Source organism: Delphinus delphis, chromosome 2 (genome assembly GCF_949987515.2).
Source record: "Delphinus delphis chromosome 2, mDelDel1.2, whole genome shotgun sequence".
NCBI classification, from domain to species: Eukaryota; Metazoa; Chordata; class Mammalia; order Artiodactyla; family Delphinidae; genus Delphinus; species Delphinus delphis.
Window position 1 is genome coordinate 141,785,207 of NC_082684.1, and position 21,158 is coordinate 141,806,364.

The window sequence follows — 21,158 nt, forward strand, 5'->3', positions numbered from 1 at the left end:
ACTGCTATTTGTTGAAGAGGCCACCCTGAATTACTCACATTTATCTTTCCATTAATAGATAGTCTTAAACTTAATGTCATCACCTTGGTAATCTGCTAAACTATAGAGCATCTGAAAATAGCAGCTCTTTTTAGCAGCTTGCTGAGTAGAAGCCATTTCTTTCCTGACATAAAATATATCTGGACCCCTTTTGATTTTTCCTCATGTCGTGTTGAAGTAAAGGACACACAGAATTGAGGCTGAGGAGGGAGGTGCCACTGTTCATGGAAACTAATCTCGTATCACTAAATTGTGCATTTAGACTGTATTGCTGTGAATTAATTAGTAATGTGGTGTTTTAGAACCTCTCACAGTTGCAAATTTGTGTCTGAGGTCTCGGTTTGATATATGCCCAATATTTTGTGCCTTCTCTGCATTTGAAGGAGTAGATGTCCAGGAAAAGCCTAATTTTGTAATATTTAAGGAATGATTATATTTACCATTTTCCCCCTCCTTTATTGATTCTATTCAGATTCGTGGAGTTGTCATGTACTCTGTCCCTGGCACTATGATAAGCCTATTAGGGATATCTGGTGACTATTAGAGAACCAGTTCTCAAGAACAGTTAACATGGTTATGGTGCTTGATGGTTGATGAACTATTCTCATAGTATTTAATCTCAAAACAACATAGTATAACAGGCAGAGGCGGTATTATAATCACTGCCACCTTACAGATGAGGAAACTGTCACTCAGGATCCCCCATGTAGCAAGTGCTGGAACTTGAACCCAGATCTTTTAAACCCTAAGCCATGTTCTCTCAACCATATTGCGTCCCTGGATATTAGAATCTTTCCAGGAGACAGAGCTTAAACGTGTAAATAAGATAAATGACTATACAAAGAAGTCTGTGATTAATTATCAAAGGTGTGGTAAAGACAGGTGTTGCCAGAATCCAAAAAAAGGACAAAATCATCACGGTAGCCAAAAATGGTAAAAGAGACGGGGCTTAGTGGGTTAGATTAGCTGGAGAGAAGGTAGTAGAGACCTTTAACGAGAGAGAAGCTGATTTGTCTTTCACATAAAAGCCTGAGCTGGTGTGGCAGCTGTGCTGCATGAAATTGGTACAGACCCAGCTCCTTCTGCCATTCTCAGCATTTCCCTTCTTCTCCATGTCCAAGATGGCTCACCACCTTGTCCGTATTCCAGGAAATAGGCTGAAGAAAGGGGTAGTGGGGAGATAATGGCCAAATATTCCACTTATGCCTGCAACTGGAATATTTTCCAGGATTTTCAATGCCAAAACCAGGAAAGTCCCTGGAAAACGAGGGGAGTTGTCAAGCTAGTTCTAGGACTCTACCAGAAAGTCGCATGCTTCACCCTTGGTCACATCCCACTGGCTAGAACTTAGTCACATGGTCACACCTAGCGGCATGTGAGGCTGGGATATAAAATCTTTATTCTGGGTGACCCTGTGCCTAGCTAAAGTCTTCATACCTACAGAAGAAGTGGGTAGGGGTAGATGATATTTGAGCCATAACTAGCTATATGTGCAGTAACACAGAAATATTTTTGTTGGCTGAAGAGAATAGTGTTAAGAAAGGTTAACAAGCATTTGTGTGAGCGCCGGTGCTGTATCAGTAATGGTAGATCTGTAAATACTGTCCCCGGAGTCAGGCTGTGAGCTTTGTGTACATCCTACCATATTAGCTGCAACTTCCCCCTTTTCCCAATCCAGGAGACATATCTGAGAGTGATGTTTCATAGGGATAACATTGGACTCTACTAGCTTATAAAAAGAAAAAGTATTAATAGGTCACAAATGTTTCTTGTAACATCCTCACAATTGATTGCAACACACCAATGTGGCCAGATATGGAACCTCAGATGCACTCTGACAGGTCCTCAGTCTGGTTTTGAGTTCAGTAGTCATGAAATGACGTGATGCGAAAGTACTGGAGAAAGAGTCGTCTGGAGGGGCGGTGTGTGTCTCTACTTAATCCCAAAATAGCTAAATGAGGTGGGGCAAATGCATGGATCTAGAGTTTTGTATTTAAGTGTTATCAGAGTTATGTAACTGTGTGCTTCTAGAAGACTCCACTGTAAGAAATTGAGGACTTGCCTCAACCCTGCCCTCTGGAGAGGACTGTCCATTTAACTAGCTAGTTAGCCCCCCAGAGCAGCTTTCAGAAAAAGGTCTGCTGTGTGCCCTACGCTATTAGGTGATATCAACCCTGAAGCTGATGTGTCGGAGTTGGGGTGGGTACTATTGTACACAGGTGTGACCACTAAATGGGGAGGGCAGTCACTTCCGCCCTGCCAGACATGCCATCCAGCCTTGTTCCGCTGGCTATACCGGGGTGAGCGTGTGAGTTTTCCATGCAAAACCCTCCTAATCAGAGTTTCAAATTCACCTTACCAAACACTCCTGCTACAAGGCAAAGAAGACTGGATCGGGGTAGGATGGGACCCAAGGAGTGAAAGAGCCTATGGCAACATTGGGAAGCCAGTCATTCAATGGAAGAGAACCCAGGACTCAACTTATTCGGGGCTTTGCAGTCTGATCAAGGCCCTTCATTACCTCCTCTGTCCTCATAGCCTTACCTGTGTTCCCTGTCTCACACCGATGACACAAGCCTGTGACTGACCATGGGTCTACTTGAAATTATTTTTTCTCTTCCTGATGGCTTAAGATAATGTTTTTTAGCAAAATCACTTTGTGGTAGAGAACCAAAATATTTCTGTTCCTGAAACGAGGTGTGGTCCCTCCTGCCCAAGTAAGTCTCAAGTGTTTTGTGAACCAGCTAGACTCTTGCCATGTGTTTCTCATCATGCTCTGTGCCTGTTTTCTTGTGTACCCTGGAGCCTCCAACTTGAAGAGAATAAACATTCCAAAGGCATTAGCCTGCTGGTATGAATTAGTAACTTTGAGGAGGGAAAAGCCAAAGATGAGATCCAGCCATACTTGCAACAGCTTTACTTGCCTTGAAGTATGTATTTGTCATTTTGTAAAGGTTTTCAGTCCGCATCAGCCGCTAAGATGGTTACAGAAGCCTGGGAACAATTTTGATTGTGCAGTGATTCAGGGAGTTATTAAGGACAATAAATCTGCATTAGTTAAAAATTGAAGAGCTGTAATGTAATATTATGCAGCCATTAAGTGTAACATTTTCAAAGAATATTTAATGGGTGGTAAAATGCTCATGATAGAATGTTCAGTGGAAAAATCAAGATCTAAAACTGCATATACGGCATGATTCCAACTTCATCCATTTGTACATACAGAAAAAAACTAGAAGGAATTCTTCACGATGTTAACCGTATTGGTGAGATGATGGACAACTGGTTTTGTCCTTAAAACGATCGATATTTTCCACGTTAAGTAAACAACTATCCCTTCTATTTTAGTGCAAACACATGCCACACTTACAACTATAGAAAGCTATTTACTTTAAAAGAATAAAGAGGGCTTCCCTGGTGGCGCAGTGGTTGAGAGTCCGCCTGCTGATGCAGGGGACACGGGTTCGTGCCCCGTTCCTGGAAGATCCCACATGCCGCGGAGCGGCTGGGCCCGTGAGCCGTGGCCGCTGCGCCTGCGCGTCCAGAGACTGTGCTCCGCAGCGGGAGAGGCCACAACAGTGAGAGGCCCACGTACCGCAAAAAAAAAAAAAAAAAGAATAAAGAAGTGTCGTTTTATGAATATGTGAAGAGATTGGTGAAAGTAGATAAGTTTCTGCAAAAATCCAAGGCAAATGTTTTGACTCCTCGCCTTTGAATGAGTTCTAACACACAAGTCATGTGGTCAGTGGGATATCTTTAAATTTGTTTATTCATTTATTCATTAATTCGTTCATAAAGTATTTATTATGCTCCCACTGTATGCCAGGCACAGTGCTAAACTGGCCAGGCTTTGGTCCCACCCTTGAGAAGCCAGCTATATGGTCGGGACGTGTTAAATACTGCTAAGATATCATGTTCATTGGCTTATAGTGTGTGAATGAGGTACGTGTTTACTGAAGGAATGAATCAATGGATCAGTTAATGAACAGAACAAGAGTTTGTCCCCCATGTTGTCCTCCTCTTCAGGAGATTTCTGGTGCTCTGTGAGATTTCTCCCATCTTCTTGTAGAATCTCAAGTATCTGGGCCCTACCCTTTCAGTTAATTGCTTCATAAAATGACAAAGGCTCATGGAAGAACTGACCAGCTCCTCCCATGTGCTGTCCTGGAGAGCTTGTACTGATTAAAGAATGGATGATTTTGGAAGGAGTCAGAGTTGGAGGCCTCCAGATGTGCAGAGTTTCTCCCCAGTTATTGCAGGGTTTGTGGAACGAGAAGTCAAGCCGGAGACATGAACGGACCACTACTTTTTGGCAGAATTGGGCCCAGTAGGAGATAGAAGTCAGTATCTCTACGGTGTGATCGCAAAGCTCCTGAAAAAGCCCTTCTGTCACCCCCACTGTCTCCTGATCACTGATGCAATAACTGAGGACAGCATCTTCCACTCCAGTTGAGGGATAGAGTTTAACAGGTCAGTGCCCCAGGGAGCAGCGACCTACTGAATTCCATCAGCCCTAAGGTATAAATGAATGCCAAGGGAGACTAACACTTCCTGCTTTGAAACTCCCTGGGGCAAATCCTGTTTCCAAACTGGCAATAATCCAAGTAAGCAAAGGTGAGGCCTGAACCAGGTTGAGCCAGAGGAAAGACATCCCCTACCTGGTAGATTCTCACCAAATGCTCTGCCTGACTGGCTCTCTCGCTCTCTGGGACACCCCACCTCCCCCCAGAGGGGCTTTCAATTCTTTGGAAAGTCTTGTGGGGCAGGGAGATTCCTAATACCTTCTTTGAAGGACTCCTGGAAATCCTTAAATGATCTAAGTAAATGAGTAACTCTTTGGATATTGCAAGATGAAAGTAAATGAGTTGCCCAGGGACCGTAATGAATGCAAATGAATTCTGCACCTTTGCACAGGTTTGAGAGAGACTAGAGGAGCTTCCGGTGGCAAGACGTTGTCTGAAGATGAGAGAGAATCAAAATCAATGGGAATCAGGAAGAAGACAGGGAAGGAGAGTGTAAAGTAGTAGTCCTTGGAGAAGCTATTAACCAAGGCTTGGCTTTTATTGCTTTATTCCTAAGGTTATAAAAAATATCCTGGGTGATTTCTGCCAAGTGCCTCCCAAGAGCTTTCTCTTCAAAGGTCCCACGTTTCCTGTGGGTCTGGACCAGGGCAGAGGGTGCATCCATTTGCTGAGAAGGAAGATGCACGTGCCTGGAGGTGCAGGAAGTGAATAGAGACACACATAAACACACCCCGGCCCCGCGCACTGTGGCTGAGTCCAGATTTGACCGTCACTAAAGAGTCTCTCCACCTCCCCTTTCATTGTCCTCCTGTTAGACTCTCTGTCCTTCTGGGAGCCTCGTGATGCCCTCTGGGGCCCCAACCCAAGCCTTCCTTACCAGGAACAGACCACCGCATTGGCGGACTGACTTCCTGTCCTACCTGCCTCTTCCCCTTCACTCCAGGCGGAGGTGTGGAATCAAGGCTGAAAGGGTAGGGAAGTGAATGTCTCCCCAGCTGTGCTCCCTACTCCTCACCCGGACCACCACTCCCCCTGGCTGTCTGCTCTGTTCTCAGCTCCCGCCCCATGTCCTCCTTCATACCTTCTTCAGGAAGCTTCTTCAGCCAGTTCCTTCCCCCACCACTCCTGACATCCGTCACCTGTGCTTCACCCTCATGACCCCCTACAATGAAATGCTCCACATAGTTGGTGCCGGTTTGTCTCTGAAATGTGCACAAACCTTTCTTACATCATCCGGTTCTTGCTGAGCACCTAACACCTGCCATCCGCTGTACCAGGGGAACCAAACCTGAACGAGAGGTTGCGTCTGGCTGCTTAGAACACAGTGGCTACAATACAGTTTTCCGACTGCTATAATAGTACTGACTGCTCTAAAGGAGGCTTTAAGAATCCTGACCGGAAGCAGAGGTAATAAGGGACAGTCAGTAACCCCTGGGGTCCTGGGGAGCAGACACCCACAGATGAACCTGGCCTGTTCTCAGGGACCAACATAGGCCTCTCCTTTCCCCTCCTGGATTCCTTCAAGAGCCCCTCTCTCCCAGGAGGCAGCTCTGCGTCCCCCACGTAACTGCACCATGAAGATGGAATACTGGCCCCCATGCTGGTCCCTGAACACACTTCGCTGTGGAAGCCTCGCCATGAAGGGTGGTTTGGGGATACCTTCAGGATTGTACTTCAAGTACACTGTGGTTGAAACATACTTTTTTAGACTGCCCTTTGGGAACATAACCACCCTTCACAATTTTGCATTTCTGGAAAAAAGCTTTCAAATCACAAATGAACAAATGAGTTCATTTGGGATTTTATATACACCAGACGTTTTCGTACTAGCCCTAGATCCTTCAAAACTCTCATTCTCTCAAGGCTCCACTTCTACAACCTAACTCATCTTTCGAAGTCATTTATGTCAAGGTATTATTGGGTTAAAATGTTCCTTTCTTAAGTAAGAAGCATTTTAGCAGAGGCTTCTGATGGACTAATGCCTTAACTCTAGAAAAGATTTCTTCACTCTAGTAATTCTCTCCATAGCTGTAACAGAGGGGATCTCAGATAAGACAGTAAGGCAAGTCAGTAATAGAAACATTTGGGAAGAGGGGATTTAGGGCACTCTGAAATCATATACTTTGAGTCTGGTGCCTAGTATATGTAAGCACAACATTAATACTGTTTTCCAGTTAGGCTTGCTGTTACACTTTACGAGATACTTGACATTATATCTGTATCACAGGTATGGGAGGGGAAGGGTTGGTCTACCCAGGTAGATGCCTCCAATTCGGAAATGGAATTGAAGGTTGTGAAGTTTCTGAACTGAGGTTGCACACCTTTTCCTTTCTGTGGTTGGTTAGGGCTTGGGAACTAAAGCTAAACACAATAAATAATCTTAAGTTTGAAATTTGATGGGAAGAAAAAAAAAAGAGTATGTCTTTAAAAAAAAGAGAGCAGGTAGAATAATGTCCCCAGGCCAGGAAAGTACCAGTCATTTTCAGATAAATTATACCCTCCTCCTCCTCCATGGGAAAAAAAAAAAAATCATACTCAGACTTAACTGTCCCTTTGGCACTTTTGTCAAATGAGTTTTAGTAGCAGGAGCTGCTAAAAATACAAGCCAATTTCTTTCTTCATTTAAATCAAGCTGCTTAAAAAAAAGTGTAGCGCCTAGAACTGGTGCAGGGCTCAGCATAGCAGCGTCTGGTCTGCCAGAGTCCCTGAATAGTCCGCAGTGACAGGCCAGCACCCTCTCAGAGCTAAGGGGAGGCAGCAGAGAGCCTGGAAATTGCCTTTCCAGAGTGGGGCTGTTTTTAGCACCTGGGTCCTAAGTTGAAAAGGTGCCCTTGGTTACATACTGACCAGGTCAGATGCGGGAGGTACTCTCAAGAATACTTTCTTGTTTGGACATTCATTAGTCCTTCCTTCCCTCCTTCCCTCCTTCCCTCCTTCCCTCCTTCCCTCCTTCCCTCCTTCCCTACTTCCTTCCTTCCTTCCTTCCTTCCTTCCCTCCCTCCCTCCCTCCTTCCTTCCTCCCTTCCTTCCCTCCTCCCTTCCTTCCCTCCCTCCCTCCTTCTTCCTTCCTTCGTTCTTTCCTTCCTTTTTCCCTTCCTCTTTCCTTCTTTCCTTCCATTATTCCTTCTTTTCTTCCTTCTAAAAAAGCAAAAACATTTTAAAATATCAAGCATGTGCCCTAACAGGACTTAGGGTTATGAATGCAACCAAGTCCACACTCTCAGGTAGAATGGGACCCACCCCATCCCCATCCAGCGTTCCGTTCCCATAGGGCTTTTCTCTTAGTCATGTTTGGAGAGGCATCTGACCAATTGGCCCTGCCTATAGGTGAGAACTAGTCAAGGCTTAAATTACTTTCAGAGTTACTTGCCTTTTTTTTTTTTTTTTTGCGGTACACGGGCCTCTCACTGTTGTGGCCTCTCCTGTTGCGGAGTACAGGCTACAGACGCGCAGGCCCAGCGGCCATGGCTCACGGGCCCAGCCGCTCCACGGCACGTGGGATCCTCCCAGACCGGGGCACGAACCCGTGTCCCCTGCATCGGCAGGCGGACCCTCAACCACCGCACCACCAGGGAAGCCCAGAGTTACTTGCCTTTTAAGAGAAGACTCTTAAGAATGTACGAAGCCTTTGGAAGACCAAGTAATATATTCATCATGATAAAATGTCAGGAACTGTGATAGGGAGAGGGGGAGATGTGTTTACAGTGGAGAGACTCTTCATGTTATCGTTTGTGGCAGCTGTTGTGCCCAAGAATCATATAAATTAGATCTAAATTATGCATATCAAAGATCCCCTTAGATTCACGTTTCGGAAGTGGAAGGGTCTTAGAAATTACCTAATCCAACTGCATATTTTTACAGATAAGCAAATTCTGGAAGGGTCAGTATCCCAGTACGCAGTCTGCTGTTGTCTCTTCCCTGCTGTGCTTTCTGCCAAGGGGAAGGGCAGCACCCCGCTTGGAGGATGGAGATGTAAGTTGGGGAAGCAGGCCTACTCTGAGCTGACTGTGGATTCTGCTAGGAGTTCACTGGCCTTGGGACGTTTAAATGAGGCCACCTTGAATCAAACCCCTTACGGAGCTCCAGTGATTCAAACAAACCTCCTGAATGAGGCTCTGAGATAGCTTTGCCATAGTTCAAATTCTGGTCTCTAATGAATAGTGAACATAGTTATTAATGTCACAGTGACTTCCATGGAAAAGCTTCATTTTTACCACTCTTATCCAACCTGACTTTCCTATACGATAATTGCATTAACACCTTCCGTGTGTACGGAGGGTGCAGATTTAGAAGTACCTACATGTGTGCTAGAAGCAGTGCTGGATTGTGGTGAGCCATCCCCACTATGCTTTCTTCCAGTTCTACTTGGTGACAGTGGCACAGAAATTTAGAAAGCTACCCAGATAACCCTGTTACCACAGCACAGGCGGAAGTCAACTGATTCCAATTAGGATTAACTCGGTAACCCTTTGTTCCTTACACCCATGCTCTAATCACCTGAGCTAATACTCAGGCATCAGCGTGAAACAACTCCAGAAGTTCTGGGCTGCCCTGTCCTACTTTAACCTGTTTGGACCCTCTTTATTTGTGATGTTTTATATTCAGGTTATTTTGTCCTTGATCAGCTGTTATCCTGTCCCTTAGCTGAGTTGCAGTTCATTGTGGGTGGTCTTTTGGATAAGCAGATAGATCTAAACAACAGATTGCATGGGTTTGAGATTGAGTTTGGTTTCTAAATAGTGATTTCTAACACTTCTGTAGTATTTCTTATGTGTCAGGCACCATTCCGAAATTTTATATAACTTAACTCAGTGCATCTTCACAGTAACAGTGGTACAAGCAAGGTGCTGTTATTAGCTCCATTTTACAGATGAGGACACTGAGATAAAGGGAGGTTATGTAATTTTTCCAAGGTCATACAGCTATTAAATGGCAGAGCTGAAATCTGAATCCGGCCAGTCTGCTTTAATCACTACAGTATCCGGCCACTAGCTCACTAAGATTTGAAACATTGATTTTATTATTGAATGTAACACCCCAGTTGCTGGCACTTTAGGATCCCTTTTACAAGGGAAGATGTCTCTGAAAAGAGCCAGTTGGCCTCTGTCAGCGAAGCGGTATTTGAAGTTCACAGAGACAATTGTTTCTCCTCATTTGAACCCCCAAATCCCATCCAAGAACAAAGTTTATCTTGACTTCATAGATGAGGCCTGTTCTCCACGCAATGCTAGGGAGAATTGTTGACTAGGTTAACTTCCAAAACCCGGCGGGGTCAAGATGTTTCCACATCCCAGACCTCTTCCTCCTCCACAAAGGCCCCCCTGATTATGCCAACATGTCCTGTGCCCTTTCTCTGTGGATCTCTTCCTTGGGTCTCCCCTGAACCTGAATCAGGACAGCTGATCTGACCAGCACTCATAAGCGTTCAACAGATCTGCAAATTGGAAATCACACTTCACTACTCACTAACTTATGTTAACCTCTTTATAATTCCACATCAATAAGCTCTGTTTTCACAACAGTTTAAAGGCCATGAACCATGTCTTTAAACGTCACTATTTTTCACAAAGGGCTTATTAATATTCTGGCTGCCCCAAAGCTACATTTAATAAATAGTTAGGGACCTGACCTAAAACAGCAGTAGTGTCTTAGGCAAGCCAGTCTTTTAGCCAGAGTTTTTACATTTTTTTTCTCGTCGGTATCAATTCTTTACTTTTTTTTTTTTTTTGGTCTTTTCCTTTTCTTGGTAGTTGTCTAAAAATTCCTAGTTGCTTGCTACCTTGAGTTAAACTTCCTTGCTTATTTCTGAGGGAGGTAAACATCTTATTACATATGCTTGTGTTCTACCCAATAAGGCCACAGCAGTGAATTCTGAAAAATGGAAAATGCAATAACACATCTGTCTTGCCTGTACATACCTAACATTCATTCACTCACTAAATTTGTATTTGTTGTGTCTCCCCGCTGTGTGCCAGGCACTCTGAGTAACACACTAGGCATGGTTAGAACCTCCATTCATGAAAGCTACTGTCTCAAGTAGAGGGGGGTAGGCAAGGACAGTAAATAAAGGTATAATTTCACATCCTGCTGAATGGCGTGAAAACTAACGATAGAGTATGATGAGAGGAAATGATAGACAGCACCTAATGTAGAATCTAGATTTTTTAATACAAAGCCGAGTGACGCTGCTGATTTGGGGACCACCCTCTGAGAACCACTACCCTAGTATACTATGGGTGGAAGACATTTCACTTGCCTTACGGATTATCTCAGGACTTACTAGAATCACCTGGAGGCCTTTAAAAAATAATGATGCCTGGCCCCATCCCAAGAGATTCTGTTATCGTTCGTCTGGGCTGGGGTCTGGGTATCTACATTTCCAAAGGCACCTAATGCACATGGCGGATAAAGAACCACTGATGCTAGATGGCCCCAGGGAGGGTGAGTGGTGCTTGCTGGCAGAGTGCTGGCTAGAGTATATATCCTTGGGTAGTTTGCAACATAAATGCTGACTCACTCTCTCACCGGTCAGCCTACTGGTGGGGAGTTCTGCCTTTTTCCAGTGCAGATCTCACAAATCCCCAGCTGCAATGTGATTCTGTAATTCTACCCACCTGTCATATGAAAGAACCGGATCTTGATGGACTTGCTTCTGTGAATTTGAGCTCCAGCATGGAGTGTTTCTACTAAACCTGAGTCGTGGACAGTTGGACTCGCTGTTCCTGAGCTGAGAAGCCTGGGACCAGTGGGTGGTTCTGTGGGCGTGCAGCTGAAGTCAGGAGACCCAGGTTTACTTCCAACTCTGCTTTGACGAGGTGGAGACTTGGCAAGTTGTCTGACTCCTTGGGCTTCTTCATTCGCAAAATGAGGGCATGGAACGAGGAGGTCCCCAGGCTTTTTAAAAAATAATCAAATCCTAGCGTTTCTAGTTGTGGAAGTAAACATAGAACTCAAGCCCCATTTCCTCGTCGATAAAATCAGAGTTGGACTTAATGACTTCCAAGGCTGTTGTCAGCCCCGAGTACTGTGATTCTACTAATAATGACAACAGCTAACATTGAAAGAGTGTTGCTATATACCAGACACTGTTCTGAGAAATTTGCGTTATCTCATTTAATCCTCACACCACCACAATGAGATAGATTCTGGTATTATCATCCCCATTTCATAGATGAAGAAACTGAGGAGCAAGGAGGCTAAGTAACTTGCCGGTCACACAGAGAGTAGATGACAGAGTTGTATTCTGACTCAGGCCATCTCGTCCACAGCTGGGGGCCCCTCATCACCACAGTGTTTTACCTTGGACACCTTGTTTCACTGCTCTGACCCTCAGTTTCTCCAGCAATAAAATCAGGGTTTAGACTAAATGGTCTCAAAGTTCCTCTTAGCTCCAAAATGCAGTGCTTCTGTAGCTGCTTCCTCTTGCTCCTTTGTTCCTATTTCCTTTATTTATTTAACAAACTTTGAATGAGCTCTTACTGTGGAAGTCAAGAGTCAGACTGCTGGGATTCCAATCCTAACCTGACTGCTTACTGGCTGTATGACTTGGGTCAAGTTACCTAAACTCTTTGGCCTCACTGGCTCATTTATTCACATGGGATTAATGAAAGTGTCGCTCTTGGAGGGTTGTCGTGAGGGTAAGGTGGCACAGTGCCTGAAAGCACCTAGCACAGGGCCTGCCCAGTAGTAAGTGCTCAATAAATGTTTCTATCAGTATCATGAGGCCCCACCTTAGTTGCCAGGGATGCAAAGATGAGTGAGTCACAGTCTTGGGCATCGTAGATCTCACAGCCTAGACAGGGAGGACAGATGGATACAAATAATTAGAGCATGATGTGAAATGGTAGATGTGTGTCCTGAGCCTTTGGGGAATGCAGTGGAGGGAGTGATTATTTCAGGTACAGGGGTAAACATGTTGAGTTGCCAGTCACATGGAAGCCTTCAGGACACTTTGGTGATGAGAGAAAGACTAGAAGGCTATCCTTTTCATGGGAGCCTCACCTTCTGGAGGGCCGAAGGCTTTGGGGACCCCTAGCACTAGGATCTGGGCAGCTCAAGGAGTGAAGCACAGAGGCTAGGAGCCCCTGATGCAAACAGCCAAGGAGGCACAGACCACATTGCTGATCACGGGAGCAAGTCAAGGGCCAACCTGAAGGAGGTGGGCAGAGTGCCAGGGGCAGGGAGGGAGGAGGAAGCTGCAGCACGGTAGGGAGTTGCCTAGGAGTGGAGCACACACCACCTCCAGTGATCAGAAAGCCTGGAGGCAGTGAAGGCGTCTTCAGTGGAGGATAGATCCCTTACACAGCCAACTCATCCTGCTTCTGGGCTCTTCTTTGGGGCTGGTGGCAGGAGCCAATCTTGGCCAAGGCTGGAGGGCCTGCAGGGGAGACTAGGTAATCGGTGACACCTGGCAGAGGTGAGGTGTACTCTGGCAATAGGGTAGCTGCAGTTCTAGTGGTGCTTGTTTCCAGAAAGTCTAGACTCTTAGGGCAACAGAGCTGGGGTGGGTTGGGATGGGGGGGGTGGGGATTAGAAATCTGCTGCCCCCTTTACAGATCCCTGGACCATACCCAACATCCTTTGGGGCGGGGCCTGGGAACATGCATTTTCACAAGCTTCCGTCGTCGTTCTCATGTCTGTAAACTGCAACTTCGCTTTGAAACACACGTGGTCGAGGGAAGCTCAGAAATGAAAAACCGAGACGAGGCTGACTGATAGTGAAGTAGGGACCTCCAGACATGCAGTTTTCACAGCTTAGGGGAAACCTGTGTTGTTTTCCTCTACGTTTCCTTTAAGACCTATACACCTGCCCCCACCCCCTGTGCTCATTCTCACTGTGAAAGCTACAGGCCAGAAGAATCACATTTGGCTTAAAGATCATTTAAAAAAAAATTTACAGGTAAGAGAATTCACCTTTTTGACCTCAAATCTGAAACCCCTTTCAAGCAACGCAGGCCTCATTCTCACCAGCTCTTTCCCAAGCGTGAAATGTTTAATAAAGGGTTCACTTTCTGTGAGACCTCCGGCACACTCAGGGCTGGCGGGGAGGCTCTGTCTTTTCCCCACTTTTGTCAACCCCTTGCAGGCCAGCTCCTGATACTGTCTATTAGAGTCTCTTATAACTTAAGGGAACTGGCATATAGTTTTGATGGGCAATGTTTATCTATCTCTGGGAAGGAAAAAAAAAAAAGCTTACTTTCAGAACACATGCTGGAACCTGCGTGAGCAAAGAGAAACCCTATAAATTCCCCGAGCTACCCTCAGGTCGCTGGAAGGCAGAGGGCAGCGTCCTGACTTGTAGCATCACTCGTCAACTTGTCCCAAACAACGAGTTTCCCAATCGCAAGGTAGCAGGGTGGCTTCAGACTTCGGTGGCCCAGGGGAGGACAGAGCTGTGTGAAATGCGCGCGCGCGCACACACACACACACACACACACACACACTTTTCCTTTAGGTTGTCAGGGAGGGGAGGGATTGTGTGAGAGAGGTTTCCTCCCAGGTTGCCCTGGAGCATTCACAGGGGTGGAGTCACCATACCAGAAGCAGGCAGGATGCTTCTAGCATCCCTTCTCCCTAAGGAACATCCCTCCTGCCTCATTTGGGGTGCCGGGTCCTCACTCTGAGACAGGATAGAGAGGCAGGCCGTGAGTTCCACCCACGAAAAGATGACCTTTTGCTCTGTCTGGTGTGACCTCAGTCCCCCGATGATAGTATTCCCACAGCTCTCAGAAGTCCCTTACTGGAATTCAAGTGTCCAGCCAGCCAATGGTCCCAGGGAAGAAGGAGGGGGCTCGCACTGCCTGCCTTTCACTCCACAGACAAGCCCCAGCCTCCGAAGGGCACCGGCAGCAGCCTAGACGCTGTGGAAATTTCTCTAGGGAAATCTCACAAGCCTGTCAGAAACTTGACCTCATTTGCATTTTCTGATTGAATCACAGATAGGTTTTGGTTCTCTCTCTTCCCTTTACAGAGCCAGGCCCAGGAATGAAGAAAGACGAAGTAACCTAGTATTTTTCAGGAGGAATGTGTTATTATTGATGATAAACTTGGTTCTGTTACACATGGTATTTCTAGGCCTTGACTCATTCCACAGTAGATGTGTGCCTGTATCATGTTACTTAAAAATCTTCCTTTCTTATACATCATTGTTTCATGAAAAGTTCAGCAGCATCAGAGCACGCTCCTGAAGGATTTGTTTATTAACTGCATCTTCGTCCTCATGATGGTAGTGATGGAATTTCTTTCAAGGACCACAGTTCCTGTAATAGCATAAATCAAAGACAAGACGGTTGCTTGCTCTGTGTGGGACTTTTGTTTTTAATCTTGTTTTCCAAAGGGAGGGGAAATTTAGACCTCGGAAAGCAGAGAGTACGACCAAGTTATTTAGATGTCAGTAAGCATCTGGACTTCTGGCATCTATTAATTGGTGTCACAGAGCCTTTTGAAAGGCAAACGATGGTGGAGGGTGTCTGCTGCTGGGCTTCGTTGTGCTGGTTTTGCAAAAGTGCATAAGCACAGTTGTGTCTGCCAGGCCCAAACCGTGGCAGGAAATGTTGCTGTGACAGGGAATTAACAGCTTGCTTGTTGGGCCTACTTATGCAAAGGGACTCAGAGACATGTACCTAATAATAGGAAAGACAAACCAAGAGCCAAGGAAAATCAGTTCAGTTCATTTTCCTTCTGATGAAAAAAAACAGGAATTTTATTTTTCATGCAAATGTAAGAAACCACTTTTCGAAGTGCAGCATTTAACACCATAGCTGGATGCTAAGGTTTTTTTTTTTTCTTTTTAGTTATGTTACCCCCTTTCTCTTCTGCATCTCAAAGAGAAGGGACACTTGAGGGCCTCAGAATCCCAGAGGAAGGATGCTCCATCAGTGGAGCCGGCATCCTGCTCTCCTAAATGGATGGGATTCGGACACATTCAGGTTTCATGTTGGGTTTTGCCACTTATTAAGCTGTGTGACCTGGAGCAGGACACTCTAACTCTCTGAGCTTTTCTGCTTTCCTCTGTTACCTGTTGCAAAAATTACTAATACGGTGAGTGGAATAATAAAGGAGATAATGTATGTAAAGAATCCTAACAGTTTCCCCCTGCCCTCCCCATTCTCTTATGCGAAGAATTCCTGAAAAAGAAAACTTAAGGATGGTTTTCATCTAATCTTAACATATTAGAATCCACATACCTGTCCCCTACTTTCATTTTAGATCTTCCCCTCCCAGATATTCCTCTTCCTTTCTCACTTCGCCTTGTTCCTCATCCCTCCCACCTGCAGTATTTCTCTCCTTTCAGGAATCTACTCCTTCTTTTCTTTTCTCCCATTTTTTACCCATTTTCCTTACCCATGATTGGTATAGGGGAGGAGTAGAAAAGGATAAGGATGAGAGTCAGGGCATTGAATATAAGTGAATGGAATAGAAGAGAAAAAAGAGTGAAACGCTATTCTTTCATGCATTCAGCATATATTGGTGAAGCACCTACTGTGCGCAGACTTAGGGCACAAGAGCGGCACACTTCGTGCTCCCACACGGTTTCATGTACAAACCCGGAATTCAACAGGAGAGTGCGATTCTCTCTGCCAAGTCTTTGACCCAGGATACAAAGGATGTGGTGGGACACCGGGGAGGGCTGGAGAAGGAGGAACCATCTACCTGAGAGCTAGAGGTAAGAACAGGAAAGACGGGGTTTGGAGAGGCTGCAGAATAGCTTGTTAAGGACCGAGGAGAGAGAGACCCTGGTGTGTTTGGAGAAATAAAAGATCAGGATGGAGACACAGAGCACACAAGGGAGGGTGTCTAGAGATGAAGTGGAGGGGCAGTCAGGGTACCACTCGAAAGGTTTGCATGACTTGGGGAGGCATTTAGACTTGACTCTGAGAACGAGGGGAAATCGGTGGCAAAAGTAGGGGGGCAGCAGCGATCAGATTTGTGATACGGGCGCCTTGCTCTGGCTGCAGCAGGGAGGCTGGGTCTGCTTATCTTGGCTCTGCGCCTATCTTTTCAGGGCTATGTTGGGCCCTCAGAGTTGTCAAGTCCTCGCTTTGAAAGCCAGCCGCCTTGCAAAAGTCTAGTGCTTTCAGTGGTCCAACGAACTGCGATCAAAAGAGGTCCCCCTTGGCCAGGCGCTCTTTTAAGGACTCTGCTGAGGGTTTGAACTGACTAGTTTTGAAATGTAAGACAAACTGTAATCACTGGGCAATGCTCCCTTGTTTTGCTAGGGACATTTATAGGTATTAAACTAGATTCAGAAGGCCTCTAGTACAGTTCCTTCAATGCAATAATAACACACAATTATTAGGGAGAACTATTATTATTATTCCAAGTAATAACATAATTTTGTGCCCATGCCGAGCATCCAAAGTGCTGAAAGAAATGAGCATCGGGTAATGAAGCCTCGCCACTCCTCCACGAGTTGGGCGAAGTATCATTAGATTCCTTTATAGAGGAGTCAACCGAAACGCTGTTGGCTTAGTTGACTTCCTTGAGGTCAAACCGTGGGAAGAGAAACTGGGGATTTTTATGTTTTATCAACCCCTTTTGCTTCATGTGTCCCAGTTATGAACACAGATTCAGATTTTCCCAGTGCCTAAGCAAAGAATACTCCTTAAGGATTAGGAGAGACCTTTGGGGAGAAGCACCCAGAACCTGTCCTGCTAACTGCACCCCCTGCTCTTCCACACTCGAGGGTTCTCTGCACACAGAGAAGCTGATTAACCGCCACGCCAAAGGCGGCCGTTTGGAGAAGAATCACAGCACCAGTCAAGTCAGAAATGGTGAACAAAGCCCAACAGCACAGGGAGGGGGGTGAAAGAATAGAGAGGTCGCTGTTGGGGGGCTTCGTGTTCAGCTAACAGGAGTACAGACCCCAGACATTTGTATGCATCTGCTGGTGCAGCCCCTTTCTTCTCTTCCACCCATTTTCTTTAGCTCTGGTCTCCTGCCTCCAAAATTCTAAAATTCAAGCTTAGGAAAGACACCTAATGGAACTATACTGGGCATCTTTGGAAGCTCTGTGCTCTCTTCCAGATCATTTGTTTTTTTCATTCCATGAACCTTTAACTCATGTCAGGAACCACACTGGGCCCTGGAGATGCAGAGCAGGAAAAGGCTTGATTCCCACCTTCAGGAAATCAAAGACTTACCTGAAGGAGAAAAAGATACCATACATCCCCTCCATCCTGTCCATCTCCACCCAAAATCAACAGCCTGAACACACATGTGATTTGTGCTCAGTGCAGAAGAGGCAGGTGCAGGGCGCCTTGGAGAGGGCAGACTGGAGAGCTTGGGGAAGACCTTGGGGGAAGGGAGTAGCATTTGAACCAGCAGTAGGCAGATGAGATTACTGGGCTAAGATCTAAGAGAAAGTCCAAGGAACAGCCTGGGCAAGGACATGGAGACATGAGGCTGTATGAGGTTTGGGAGCCATTTAAATACTCCATCTTTGTTGAGCAAAACTGTCCTTTTGGACCGGAAGAACTAAATTAATCCCTAATTATATATTCTCTCCTAATTTTTGTCGATTGTTTCATGAAATGTGGTAGGCCTCTTTATCAGGATGGATTCTAAATTACTTAAGTTCAAAGACTTTGTTTGCCCCATAGTACAGAACAGAGCAATAATGCGTGTCCAACAACTACCTAAGACACACAAAGGAAAAGTCCAAGTTGGACACAAGTGAGAAGACCCGGTCTCCAGGGTCACTTCCAGCAACGGCTCACTGAGTGATTTTTGTTTGTTTGTTTTGTTTTTGACTGCATTGGGTCTTCGTTGCTGTGCGCGGGCTTTCTCTAGTTACGGCGAGCGGGGGCTACTCTTCATTGCGGTGTGCAGGCTTCTCATTGCGGTGGCTTCTCTTGTTGTGTAGCATGGGCTCTAGGTGCGCGGGCTTCAGTAGTTGCAGCATGCAGGCTCTGTAGTTGCGGCACATGGGATCAATAGTTGTGACACACAGGCTTAGTTGCTCCATGGCATGTGGGATCTTCCCAGACCAGGGATGGAACCTGTGTCCCCTGCATTGGCAGGCGGGTTCTTAACCACTGTGCCACCAGGGAAGTCCCCACTGAGGGATTCTGAATGTGATGCTTCCATTCTCTGAGCCTTCATTTTCTTGTATGTAAAATTATGATAATTCTGCTACTTCTCAAATGATTTTGATGATAAAATAAGGCAACAGAGATAAAACTACTTTGTATAAACTATGATATACAAAATATTGTTGTTATTAGGTCTGACCTAATAAATAATTATAATAAAGATATAATATTCTAGAGTAATTTCTTTTCTTTCTATTTCTTCAGCTGTCACCCATTAGAATCTCTAAGTTCAGCCGCAAGGCAGAACTCATGGAATGATGGGCAAGGGATACATTTGAATAGGGCTCATTTTGAAGACCAGGTTTTAGTCAACAGATTCCAGACACCACACACCACTAGAGGTGGAGCTCCAACCATATTGTCTGCCTAGATTCTCACTGCCTTGCGTACTAGGATGGCTAAGCACATAGGTTTCAGGGCTTGGCCACCTATGGGTTCTGTGGGACTTGAGCAAAGAGACTGGCAGCCCACCATGCACAACCATGGGTACTCAGATAGAAATAGATAGAAAAGTGTTCCCTGGTGAAAGCAGCTGGCTGTCCAGACAGATCTCCACAAAGGGAGTGTCCTGCATGAGGCTCTGTACTCACCACCCTGTCTGCTCTTCCTGGGCACACAGGATATGACATTTCCCTGTCGCCTCACAGTGAGGTTGGGGCCAAAAGACTGAGTTCTGGAAAATAGAACGTTAGCAGATGCAGTACGAGTTCTAGTGCAAGGCACTGGAGAATTGATGTGCCTTTTCTCTCTCCCTTCTCCCTTCTCTTGGAGACCTTGGAGACCGTGTGTTCCAGATGGTAGAGAAACAAGATGCAGAAGGACTATTGATCCACATCAGACTTGGTGGAATCAAGAAATAAAGCTTCTTCTGTTAAGCTACTGAGATAAGGATTGCTTTGTTACCACAGAGCCTAGCCTTTTCTGGTTCGTGCAGTGGAAATGCCTTGGCTGTTGTCACCATAGTTCAGACTCTGGCAGTATCCTTTTTAAATATAATAGCAGGACATGCTTCTGGATGATGTTCATCCATCCAATGTGTACATTCCATCAGTCATATCCCACTAGGGCTCTCTGACCTGAGACCTCTTTCTACCAGACTGTGTGTTTCTTCTCGAATCCACCAGGTGCTGAATTTTTAATTTAACCGTCGCATGACACTATTATTTCTCTTATATCACTGAGGAGTAAAGGAATGTTTCATTATCAAGCCAAGTTACAGTTAATGCATATCTATTAATTTTATTCCTAAGGCCTTAAAAATATGGGATAATAATGATAGAATTAACTAACATCTATTGAGTTTTTTCTATGTGTCGTCACTAGGAAAAGTGCTTTATCTCTATTTCCATTTCATTTTCCCGATAAACTTACAGGGTAGATGCTATTGTTGCTCTTTTACAGATGGGGAAACCAAAGCACAGAGAGGTTAACCAGTTTTTTCAAGGTCGCATAGAGGGAAACAGAGATTCAAATGTAGGCAGTATGATACCAGAGACCATGCTTGTCAACACACTGTGCTTTTCCACAATTTGCACAATTCTTCAAAATTAAAGAATTCTACCACTTGATTCAACTTTGGGGTTTGGGGTTTTTAAGCAGGTAGGGAATAGCCATTTCATAATTAAAATAATGAACATGCAAATGACTCAACTTTTGTAAATAACCTGAGGTGGAAAATTGTTCCTTGCCCAAGAGACAGTAAATGAAATTGACATCATTTGGTCTTGGCTGGCTTTGCACATTGCTGACCACAGGTTAATGGTCAAATAGATATTTAAAAGACTCCAATTACAAATCCACTGGAGAGGACCAGGCCTACAGATATGTACTAGGCAGAAATGAGAATTGAGATATGGGCAATAATAAATGACATAAAGAAATTGTCAGTTTTCCAGTGGATTAAGATTTCTTTTCAGACAATGTTACTATATTGTTGGTCCAAAGTATATTTGACTATTTTACTATGTTAAAGACAGAATGAAGGAGCTTAGACAAAATGGTTAGTAACAGATAGCAGATTAAACACACATATTTAATTCTGTTCTCAAAATCCACTAGAATCCTTTGTAAAGAGTCTTTTTAAAGGATAACCTATAAGGCCACACATGAGAATACATCAGCAACTATTTTGGAAGCTAGAAAGCCCATGGAATACAGATCTGTGCCTTACCAGATAAGAAAGCTGAATCCTGGGACTTCCCTGGTGGTGCAGTGGTTGAGAATCTGCCTGCCGACGCAGGGGACACGGGTTCAATCGCTGGTCCAGGAAGATCCCACGTGCCGCGAAGCAGCTAAGCCCACGAGCCACAACTACTGAGCCTGCGCTCTAGATGCCATGAGCCACAACTACTGAAGCCTGTGCGCCTAGAGCCCATGCTCCACGACAAGAGAAGCCACCACAATGAGAAGACCACGCACCGCAACGAAGAGTAGCCCCCACTCGCCGCAACTAGAGAAAGCCCACATGCAGCAATGAAGACCCGACATAGTCAAAAATTTAAAA